The following is a 10,158-nucleotide window of genomic DNA, read 5'->3' on the forward strand; positions in this document are numbered from 1 at the left end:
GGCTGCTTTGAACTCACAGAGATCTGCCTGCGTTTGTCTGCAAAGACCTGTGCCACCACTGCCCAGCTGGACTGTCTTGACTGTTAACTGATTCAGCTCACTGTGGGTGACACCATTCCCTATTCTGGACCCTGGACTCTATGAGAGTGAAGAAATCTTGCTAAGTGAAAGTCAAGCAGTAGACAGCATGGGTAGTCTTTACTCTTTGTTTTTGACAGTGACTAACCACCTAAGCTCCTGCCTCAACTTCCTGATGAACTTTTGGAATTGTAAGCTAAAATAAACCCTTCCTTCCTCAAATTATTTTTGGTTAGGGTATTCTCCTAAAAATTCATTTTATTGCCAGATGGTGGTGGCACATGCTGTTAAACCCAGCACTTGGGAGGCAGAGGCAGGAGAATCTCTGAGTTTGAGGCCAGCCTAGTCTACAGAGTAACAGGACAGTCAGGGCTACACAGAGATACCCTATCTTGGAACCCCCAACCTCCAATTTCTTAAAAATTTATTTTGGAATTTGAGGAAAGGCCTTCCTTTTGTAGCTTTGACTGTTCTGGAACTAGCTGGGTAGACAACTAGGCTGGCCTTAAACTCAGAGATCCTACCAGCCTTTGGCTCCCAAGTGTTGGGATTAAGGGCCTGTGCTACCATGCCCCATGAAATTCATCTTATTTTTAATTATGTGTATTTGTGTCTCTGTGTGGGTATATGTATGTGAATGCCAGTACCCCCGGAGACCAGAAAAGGAGTCAGATCCCCAGAGCTGGAGTTACAAGTAGTTGTGAGCCCTGCAACATTAGTGCTGGGAACTGAACTTGGTTCGTATGCAGAGCAGCAGGTACTCCTAACTGCTGGACCATCTTTCAAATTTCTGGAGATGGTACATTATCCCACCAACAGAAATGAAACTATACAGCCAATAAGTCTAGTTTTTCTCATGTTGGGGGCTGAATCCAGTGCTTTGTGCATGCTAAGAAGCACTTTACCAATGGCACTACACACCCTGTCAGGTTTAGACATTTCTTCAAGATGTTCTTGGAATATGGAGAGTTTATTCAAGATCTCTTGGCTTAACAGGTAAAACCTTAGAGCCAGCAATATGAATTTAAATCCCTCTTATACTCCTTTTGTGATCCAGGGTACCAGGCAACTTCAATCTGTAAACAGGGCTAATGATAGTACCTGAATCAATCTCTCTCTCTCTCTCTCTCTCTCTCTCTCTCTCTCTCTCTCTCTCTCTCTCTCTCTCTCCATTTTCCTCCTCCCCCCTCTGTATTATTGCCACTCCCACTTTTGTCCCATTTAGGATCAGCAGTGGCTTATATTTATTTCCTGATGAATGGATACTTCCTTGAGGGTAGGGGCTGTCAAGGCCACTGTGAGGCCCCCACAGTCCAGTGCAAACTGCCCCTTATACGGTGATGCTCTTTAAGGACTAAACACTGTGAACTATAATCACTGCTATTGGTAAAAGCAGCAGCAGCAGCAGTAGCAGCAACATACCTTCAGGTGAAAACCTGAAGGGTGAAATATTATGACCTACAGATTCTCATCTGACCTAAAAAAAAAAAACCAAGTTTATGTTCTTTATGTTTATGTTCTTTTCTGCTACTGTAACAGGTTAATTTTGGAGCAACTTTTTCATAGTCTCTATTTTAATGTCCCTGAAAATGACAGAGGAAGAACATCAAAGCCTTTTCACAGGGCTTCCTGTAGCAGGTGCACAGATAAAGATGTTTTTCTGCTATCTGCCAGCTTCCTAGGCTTGTCGAGCTGGGTGGTGGGCCCAGCTGAGGCAGATTGGCCTTACCTTTAGCACCCACCCAAAGCAGACAGATCTGATCTTTTTGTTTCAGAAATGGCTGAGGGAGGGAAGCCCAATAGCTTGTAAAATCAAACACACTGTACTGAGAAACTGCTATGTGAATCTTGAGTCACCCGTGAACAACACAGATAGGCCCCTTCCTCTCATGCTTGCTCACAGACTATGTGGGAGACAGGTATTAATGAAAAGATTTCATGTGGCTTCTGGGAGGATGACTCCACGGATAAAGTGTTAGCTGTACAAGCACGAGAACCAGTGTTTGGACTCACAGAACCCAGGTCAAAGCTGAGCAGAAGGGGCTGGAGATGGTTCAGTGGTCAAGAGCACTAGCTGCTCAGGTTCAGTTTCTAGCACCCACTTTGAGACTCACACCTGTCTGTATCTCTAATTTCAGAGGATCTGATGCCATTTATAGCTGTAGGCATTGCACATGATGCCTAGACATACAAATAGGCCAAACAGAGATACACATAAAACATTATTTTTAAAAAAGGCAGACTGTTTACAAACAGGCGGAGGTTTTGTGCATCGTGGGCAAGCCCCATGGATGCACAGGGCAGGTTCAGAAGGGCCCCCTGAAGCTGAAAGGCGTCATGGAGCTCAGCATGACATAGTGAAAGAAGAAAAAAAAAAAGGACAAAAGACAAGGCCACGCTGCTGGAGGCCATGGGAATGAGTAAGAAGAGCGAGGAGGAAAGAGGCGCTGCCTGGACAAGAGCACGCCTGCGCAGGTGGCCTTTGAGAAGATGCAGAAACGGCAAATAGAAAGAATCCTGGAGAAGGCGTTCAAAACCCGTAAGCAGAGAGTGGGGGACTTCAACCGATACCTGGACACACTTACCGAGCACTATGACAGTAACCTGCCCCTGGTGCAAAAGACAGGTCAGGTTGGCTGTGTTGTTCACCTCAGTGTTTCTTTAGAATGTTTTACACCTGCCTGGTACATTCTGCTGAGGCCAAACTTTCTGAAACTTGATTAAAGTCAGGCTGTTCTTTCAAAACAAACAAACAAACAAACAAACAAACAAACAAACAAAAAAGCAGAGAAGGGATGGTAGCCATTTGTAATTCAAATACTTGGGAGACAGAGAGACAGGGGGTCTCTAGGCAAGCTGGCTAGCTAGACTAGACAAACTGGAGTGCTACAGGTCAGTCAGAGATCCTGTCTTAGTAGATGAAAGTGGAGAGTAATTGAAGAGGACACCTGAAGTCAACCTCTACCCTCCACATAGACATGCACACTAGTGCATCTTCACATGTAACCATGTACAGGAGAAAATACACTATACATAAACACTGGAAAAAACAACTATTCAACAATACTACTTTATAGGACTAGGGAGACAGTTAAGTACTTTCCATGCAAGCATGAGGACCTGAGTTTGAGCCCTAGCAACCATGTAGAAAGGTGACGAATATTTGTTTGTAAGATCAGAGCCAGGTAAGCAGAGATAGTAGGGTCCCTGGGGCTAGTGAGACACCCATTTTTTCTTTTCTTTTTCTTTTTTATATTTAACATTACTACTACTACTACTACTACTACTACTACTACTACTACTACTACTACCACTACTACTACTATTTTGTATTTTTGAGACAGGGTTTCTCTATGTAGCCCTGGATGTTCTGGAACTCCCTCTGTAGACCAAACTGGGTTCAAACTCACAGAGATCTGCCTACTTCTGCCTCCTGAGAGCTGGGATTGAAAGTGTGCACCACCACCATCTAGCTGAGATACTTATTTCAAAAGGTGGACAGTGTCTGGAAAGATGGCTCAATAGTTAAGAACACTGGCTGCTCTTGCAGAGCTGAAGGGTTCAATTCCCAGTATCTACACGGTGGCTACAAGCATCTGTAACCCAGTTTTACAGGGGATCTATCACCCTCTTCTGGACTCCACGGGCACCAGATATGCATGTATGCCTGTACACATCAAATAAAAAAACAAGCAAAGAAACCAAGGTGGATAGATACTGAGGAATGACACCCAAGGTTGACCCCTGTACTCTACATGTGCAGATGTATACATGTGCACTTACGCATATGTGAAACACCTAACACACCCACCATGCCACCTACAAACAAAATATTTCAGAAGAACATTGATACTTGCTGAGAAATAACAGTAGAATGGAGGCAAATTATAGCAAGAGGGCACTGGAATGTCACTCTGAGGGATGGGGTAGTAGGGGGAGTATGTTAGCTCTCAACAATCTCCTTTCTCCTACTGCTTGACTTTGGCTTTCCTGGAGATGATGTAGTTTGTACCTCCCCTATATCTTCCCAATTCTGATCTCTTTTTACCCACGAGTGTCTGATGATGCATATCTGTCATGCGGATTACATTTGGCATATTCTGGCCTGAAGGGTGAAGCCTATTCATCTATGCTCGGAAGAAGTCACATATCTTTTGAAGGAACCATGCTGGTTCCCACCTCCTGGGACCCAGGCCAAGTACTTCTGGAACACTCTAACCTGCCATGCCTGTCTGGTGACTCCATCCATAAGTCACCCCTGCCACGCCTTCCTGTATGCCCTGGGGAAGCATCAGTCCTTCTCATCTCAGAGCTCTTACAGCAGCACAGTGTATGGGATTCTGTCACCTCCATGCCTTCTGTGGCAGCAGGGTGTAATGGCAAAGGCACACACTAGAATGCTGGCTCCTTCGGGTTGCTTAGAGGATTAATTGAGATGATATGCAAATGGTGCTTGGCACTGTGAATGCAAGGCATGAGCTCAATCAGTGTGTGCTTCTGGGTCCAACTCTTCCCCTCTCTCCAAGCTGGCTGTGCAGGCTTTAGGTACAGGACATCTGACTCAATTCCCTGGAGTGCAGTGGGTCATCACCCATAAACACTGACATTACATTCTATTGGAGGAAACTGAGATATGTTTCTGATCTATCAGTACCTTTCAAAGCACAGACATAAAAGACAATAGAAACACATCCTCAGGCTACAGCAAAGCTGTGCTGGTTCCACTCAAAAGATTGAAGCCTTCAGGCACTTTCTATAGAGTTCACAGTCTACTCCAGGGAGCCTTTCTACCCCACTGTGTCCATCTGTGCAAAGTCCTCTGGGGAGTGAGAGGAGGTCTTGCAGTTTCCCATGTGCCATGTGACCTTCAAGTCTTTTCACGGATTCCTGCTTTCAGCAAATAGATGTGACAAACTTCTAGCCCATGTTCAGGGTTCTATGTGGGGCATCAGGATGGCTGACCAATAGTTCCCATGTCCCCAGTCCTTCCAGGAGACCCCTGCATGACTACAAGTCCCGTAATGGACCATCTTTTTCCTCCATTCTTTCAGCTCTGATTTAAGCCAGCTTCCTTCAAGATGGCTAAGACCTTCAGATACGGTTCTTATCCACTGAGGACAGGGATCCTCGGGGCCAGTGATGCTACCAACTTCAACAGCCGTGTTTGGGATCTGTTCTGCTAAACCTCACTGTTCCCTTTTACACTGCTCCCACAAGCAAACAAGCAAACACACAAGGCCACACCCTAACCTCACTGGCTCCCTTGTAGCACTGAATACTATTCTAAGGCCTTATCCCCCCCATTTTCCAGATGGAGAAGTTGAGGCTCTGAGCCAAAATGAATTTTTCTTCCAAATCTGTGCAGAATTTACGTGTAAATATTCTACCAGGAAGCCTAGGCTTTTTATCTGAATTTTTCCTGGCATACTAAATGCTTGGTTGGGGCTGGTTTGTTCTGGATTCTCCTCACACCCTGCAGTTCTACAAACTACAGCCAGGGCTGTGATCTCTTCTTGCTTCTCTGCCTCGCCTCAGCTCTTGTGCCAGGGCCAAGCCACCTTCGATTCCTTCCAAACCACCCTCATTCAACCGCAGGAACCCAGAGAGAACCCACAGGTGGGACCCCAGGATGGGGGAGCTGTGGGACAGAAAAGGGTGATAAGAACCAATGCAATATAACCATAAAAGAGCCAGGGATGTGGGGAGCTTGGCTCAATGACAGACAGGCTGGTGGTGGTGCACTCGGTGAGGGGAGCAGAGCACCCTTTCCTTTCTCATTATCTCCAGCCCTCTTTAGCACATTTTTTTCCTTTCTGAAATATTCCTTAAACAAATAGGTATATGCTTCTTGCAGGTCTGACCTGGTCCAAGCAGATCCCAAATGCTAGGAGAAAGCTGTTGTTTTGGCCAAACATATTGGTGGTGGGTGAAAGGTTGTCAGGAACTGGCTTTGAAGCGCCCTGGATGGCAGCACAGTCTCTATCATCTGAGACCAGCAGATGCCATAGGCTCAGGGATGCTGGTCCCATCAGTCTGGTCAGACTTTAGGATTGGGGCCAGGAGCAGCTGGAACATCTCACTCTCCATGATGGGGGTGGTGGTGTGCCATAGATTTGGAAACGAACCTTGGTTGCTTTTGAAAGAGCAAGGCAGGGAGAGACAGAGGCAAGGGAAAAAGATCTGTGATAGGTAGATTCCAGGCCCTGACACTCTGTGGAGGATCAGTGTGGTCCCAGCTCAAAGAGAATGGGGTGGAAGGGATAGGCTAGCTGCTGGGGACAGAGTCATCACCTCATAATCTTTGTTTTTTGTCTGAGGAGGCCTGTTGAGGGTATTGGGCTGTGCAGGTCAAAGAGGTGTGTAGTTCTCAGCAGCTCTCTCTTCTCTCTCTCTCTCTCTCTCTCTCTCTCTCTCTCTCTCTCTCTCTGTGTGTGTGTGTGTGTTTGTAGAAAGAGAGAGAGGGAGGGAGGGAGAGCATTCATGTACCTTCATCTGTGTTGAGCTCCTAGGTTCCGTACGTGTAGGGGTATCTCAGTGTGTTTCTCAGGAAGATGGGTGGGGAGGGTGTGTCTATTAGGGATGGGATTCAATTCGGCATTATCTTTTGGGAAGTCCTTAGTGTTCATTTCTTCAGGAAGCTGGGATCTAGATGGGTCAAGATCAGCAACAGTGTGTGGTCCTCTCAGAAGACCTAGAAGTGATTGTTTTTCTAGTGGTGCCCTTGACCATGAAGGGTGCCAAGTGAGCAGGCTGAGCTGATGTCTGGGGATTCAGTTGGGAATCTTCCTATTTAAGAGGCGAGGCATGGGTTTCTGTTGGGTCAGAAGGAAAGAATACAGGGCTCTGTGCTTGGTCTCCTTGGAAATGATGAGGGTGCAGGCCAGACGCAGAAGATAGGAACCCAAGTGAGGGGGACATAAAGGCACGGGATGTACAGATGGGAGGGGCCTTGGGACTGGAGTTGTGGACTGGAGGGGGTATGCTAGATGGGGGGGGGGGGGCTGCAGATTGGGGGGGGGATGGGAAAGCTCTGGATAGGCTCTTAGCGAGGGGTCTTGGGAAAGATGTACAGGGGTCCCGAGCCCGTGGAGGGGGGGGCGTCAAGAGGAAGAGACATGGGGTCCTAGAAGCCCTGGAAGTGATCGGGGGGGGGGGGGGGGGGGGATCGGAAACGAGGGTGGGCGGAGGCCGGAGTTCCAGGGTCCAGGGCTGGGAATGCCGAGACTCCAAGCGCGGGCTCGGGAGGCGAGGCGACCCCCCAGGTCACGCTCCTGGCTCGGGTTCCCCACGGGGCCCCGCAGCACTGACACCCCCGGGGAGGAGAGGCCCTGCCCGAGGCCGCCCTACCTGCGCGGAGTGCGCCGCCATCGCCGCGCCGAGCCTCGCTGTCTCTGCACTGCGTCGTCCGACTCCCCAGCCGGTGGTCGCGTCTGCTCGGGGGTCCCGCAAACCCCGCGGCCCGGCCCCTTTCACTCAGCCGCCCCCGGGGACCGCCGCCGTCACCGGCTCAGCCGCTGCCATTTCACCCGCTGACAGGAGCCGCTGCCCCGCCCCCCCCGAGGCCCGGTCAACCAATTCACCGCCCCCTTAGGCTATTGGCTCCGCCCACTATGGAAGAGTGACAGGAGATCTGACCAATCCACAGCCAGTCTATGAGGCGGGCCCTGGCTACAGTTCTCTGAGGAGAGGAACGAATTGAAATGAGAGAACCTGTGATAGACACATAATTTTGCCTCTCAAAATAAGGGATAATATTGATCGACATGTAAACTACCAATACTGATGGGCAAGAGGTGTGCCTCTGAAGGAAGACTGCGGCCTTCAGCAATCCCTCGCTGAAGTACTAAGCCCCACCCAGAGCCTGGATTTCTACCCAATCAGGAGAGGAGCTGAGATGTCCATTATTATCTGTCCCTCAAATCTCGGCCTTGGCAACTGTTGAGATGGGGGGGGGCGGTGTGCTATGAAGAAGATTGACATCGAATCCGCCAATGAAATTGATGGAGGGCGGACTCTTATGGTATCTGACCAATGGAGTCATGAGACTGGGAATGACTCCAGCGTCCTGGCGGTGGAACTTGAGGCCAAGGACTGAATGAAATGGAGGAGGGGCTAATGGAGGGGGCGTGTCCCAGTGCAAGGTTAGGCGGGATCAGACAAGGGCCGGGCGTTAGAAGGGGCGTTACTGGAAAGCTTATCTTCAGAGCCCGGGTCTGGGCGGTGGACTGGGTGGCCAGGTCAGGCTACTCCTGCTGGGTGAATCTGACATCAAAACTGCGACTGCATCCTCCACCTGCTCCAACATTACCTCTTCTGGGGTGCGGGGGACGGGGACATGAGATGGGGTCAGGTCGGGAGCCGCTCACGTGAGGGCTGTTTGTAAATGCTTGAAGGTTGAATGAATGGACCCATGATTGTTTTGCCGCCTCCTCCTCCTCTTTCTCCTCCACTTCCTCCTCCTCCCGCTTCCGATTCCTTCTTTATTTTTGAGACAGAGTTTCCGGTAGACCAGGATGGTCTTGAACTTTTCAATGTAACAGAGGGCGACCTTGAACTCCCTGTCGTCCCACTTCTACCTCCCTCCCATTCACCACCATGACTAGATTCTTTTAATAAGTAAGTGAGGGCAAAGACCATGTATGGACCATCATTGAAAGCAGGCAAGACTTATTAAATGGATTACTTTAGGATGTGAGGTTGAGTCTTGGACAGGGTGGAACAGGGAAAGACGTGTCATAGAAGGAAAGGTGACATCATCGGTTCAGCAGGGATGGTGGTTCGCCTCTGGGATTCCAATGCTGGCTGAGGCTGAGGCAGAAAGACTGCTGAGAGCTGTAAGGACCTCCTAATTCACGGAATGAGTTCTAGAGCAGTCTAGGTTACAAAACAAATGCAGCATGGTAGCTGAAGATAGGGAGACAGCAGGGGAAACAGAGGGGATTATATATATATATATATATATATATATATATATATATATATATATATATATATATATATATATGGGAAGGTCATGATTTATAATGTCTGAGATCTTAACTTTTTATATATTTAGGGATTCTTTTTGATTGTGGGAGTATAGTTGACATTCACCTGGTCTTTCAAAATTTTGATTTTTTTTTTTTTTGGAGACAAGGTCTCACCACAGCCCATGCTGGCCTCCAGCTCACTGTGCAACCTAGATCAGCACCAAACTCAGAGTTTTCCTACCTGAGCTTCCAGAGTGCAGGGATTGCTGCTGTGTACCATGATGTCTGGCTCACATATACTCTCTCCCTCTTATCTATCTTGCATTCATTAAAATTTTGAAGCTGTTAAGAAAATCTCCTAGCCGGGCAGTGGTGGTGCACGCCTTTAATCCCAGCACTCAGGAGGCAGAGGTGGGCGGATCTCTGTGAGTTCAAGACCAGCCTGGTTTACAAGAGCTAGTTCCAGGATAGGCTCCAAAGCTACAGAGAAACCCTGTCTTGAAAAAAAAAATCTCCTAAACTAATATGAAAAACTTGGGTGGTAAAAAATGAATCTAATGTATTCCTCCTCCCCTCTACATTCCTGTATTCCCTTCCCCCACAAAAAAATTCTACAGCCAGTTTGTGTGCTGGGCTTCTATTGAAGAGCATCATGATGAAATCAACCTCCTGCTGAGGATGTAGCTCAGCTGGGGAGTGCCTACCTAGCGTGCATGAAGCCCTGGACTGGATCCTCAACACTTTTATAAAAGGGATGTTGTAGTAAACACCTGCAGTCCCTAGCACAGGGGAGGCGAAGGCTGGAAGGCAAGAAGTTCAAGGTCATTCTCATTTACTTAGCGATTCTGAGGACAGCCTACAGTATGTGAAACCATGTCTCAAAAGGGAAGGGGCACCTGCACAGATGGGTCAGGAGTTAAGATTGATAACTACTCTTGCAAAGGACCTGAGTTCACTTCCCAACACCAACATCTCACTGCCACCTGTGACTCCAATTCTAGGGTACCCAGTGCCTGTTTTGGCCTCTAAGTGCAGCAAACCTTTTTAGAAAAGAATTTAAATTTTTATTTATATTTATATTTATTAAATTTAAAAGATTTTCTAGTTCCAT

The 10,158-nt window shown here is 47.9% G+C and overlaps 1 protein-coding gene across 3 annotated transcripts in view; it reads right to left on the reverse strand.

Moving 5' to 3' along the window:
• Evi5l (ecotropic viral integration site 5 like) overlaps positions 1 to 7,621 on the reverse strand; it is a 44,045-nt gene extending 36,424 nt beyond the window's left edge. For all 3 annotated transcript variants that reach the window (XM_048428999.3, XM_048428997.3, XM_048428996.3), the window contains exon 1: positions 7,426 to 7,621. The gene's annotated coding sequence lies outside the window, so the exon portion shown is untranslated. The remainder of the gene's footprint in view (positions 1 to 7,425) is intronic.
• Positions 7,622 to 10,158: the final 2,537 nt, after the last annotated feature.

The sequence above is a fragment of the Myodes glareolus genome, chromosome 2, assembly GCF_982192425.1.
Source record: "Myodes glareolus chromosome 2, mMyoGla1.1, whole genome shotgun sequence".
Classification (NCBI taxonomy): domain Eukaryota; kingdom Metazoa; phylum Chordata; class Mammalia; order Rodentia; family Cricetidae; genus Myodes; species Myodes glareolus.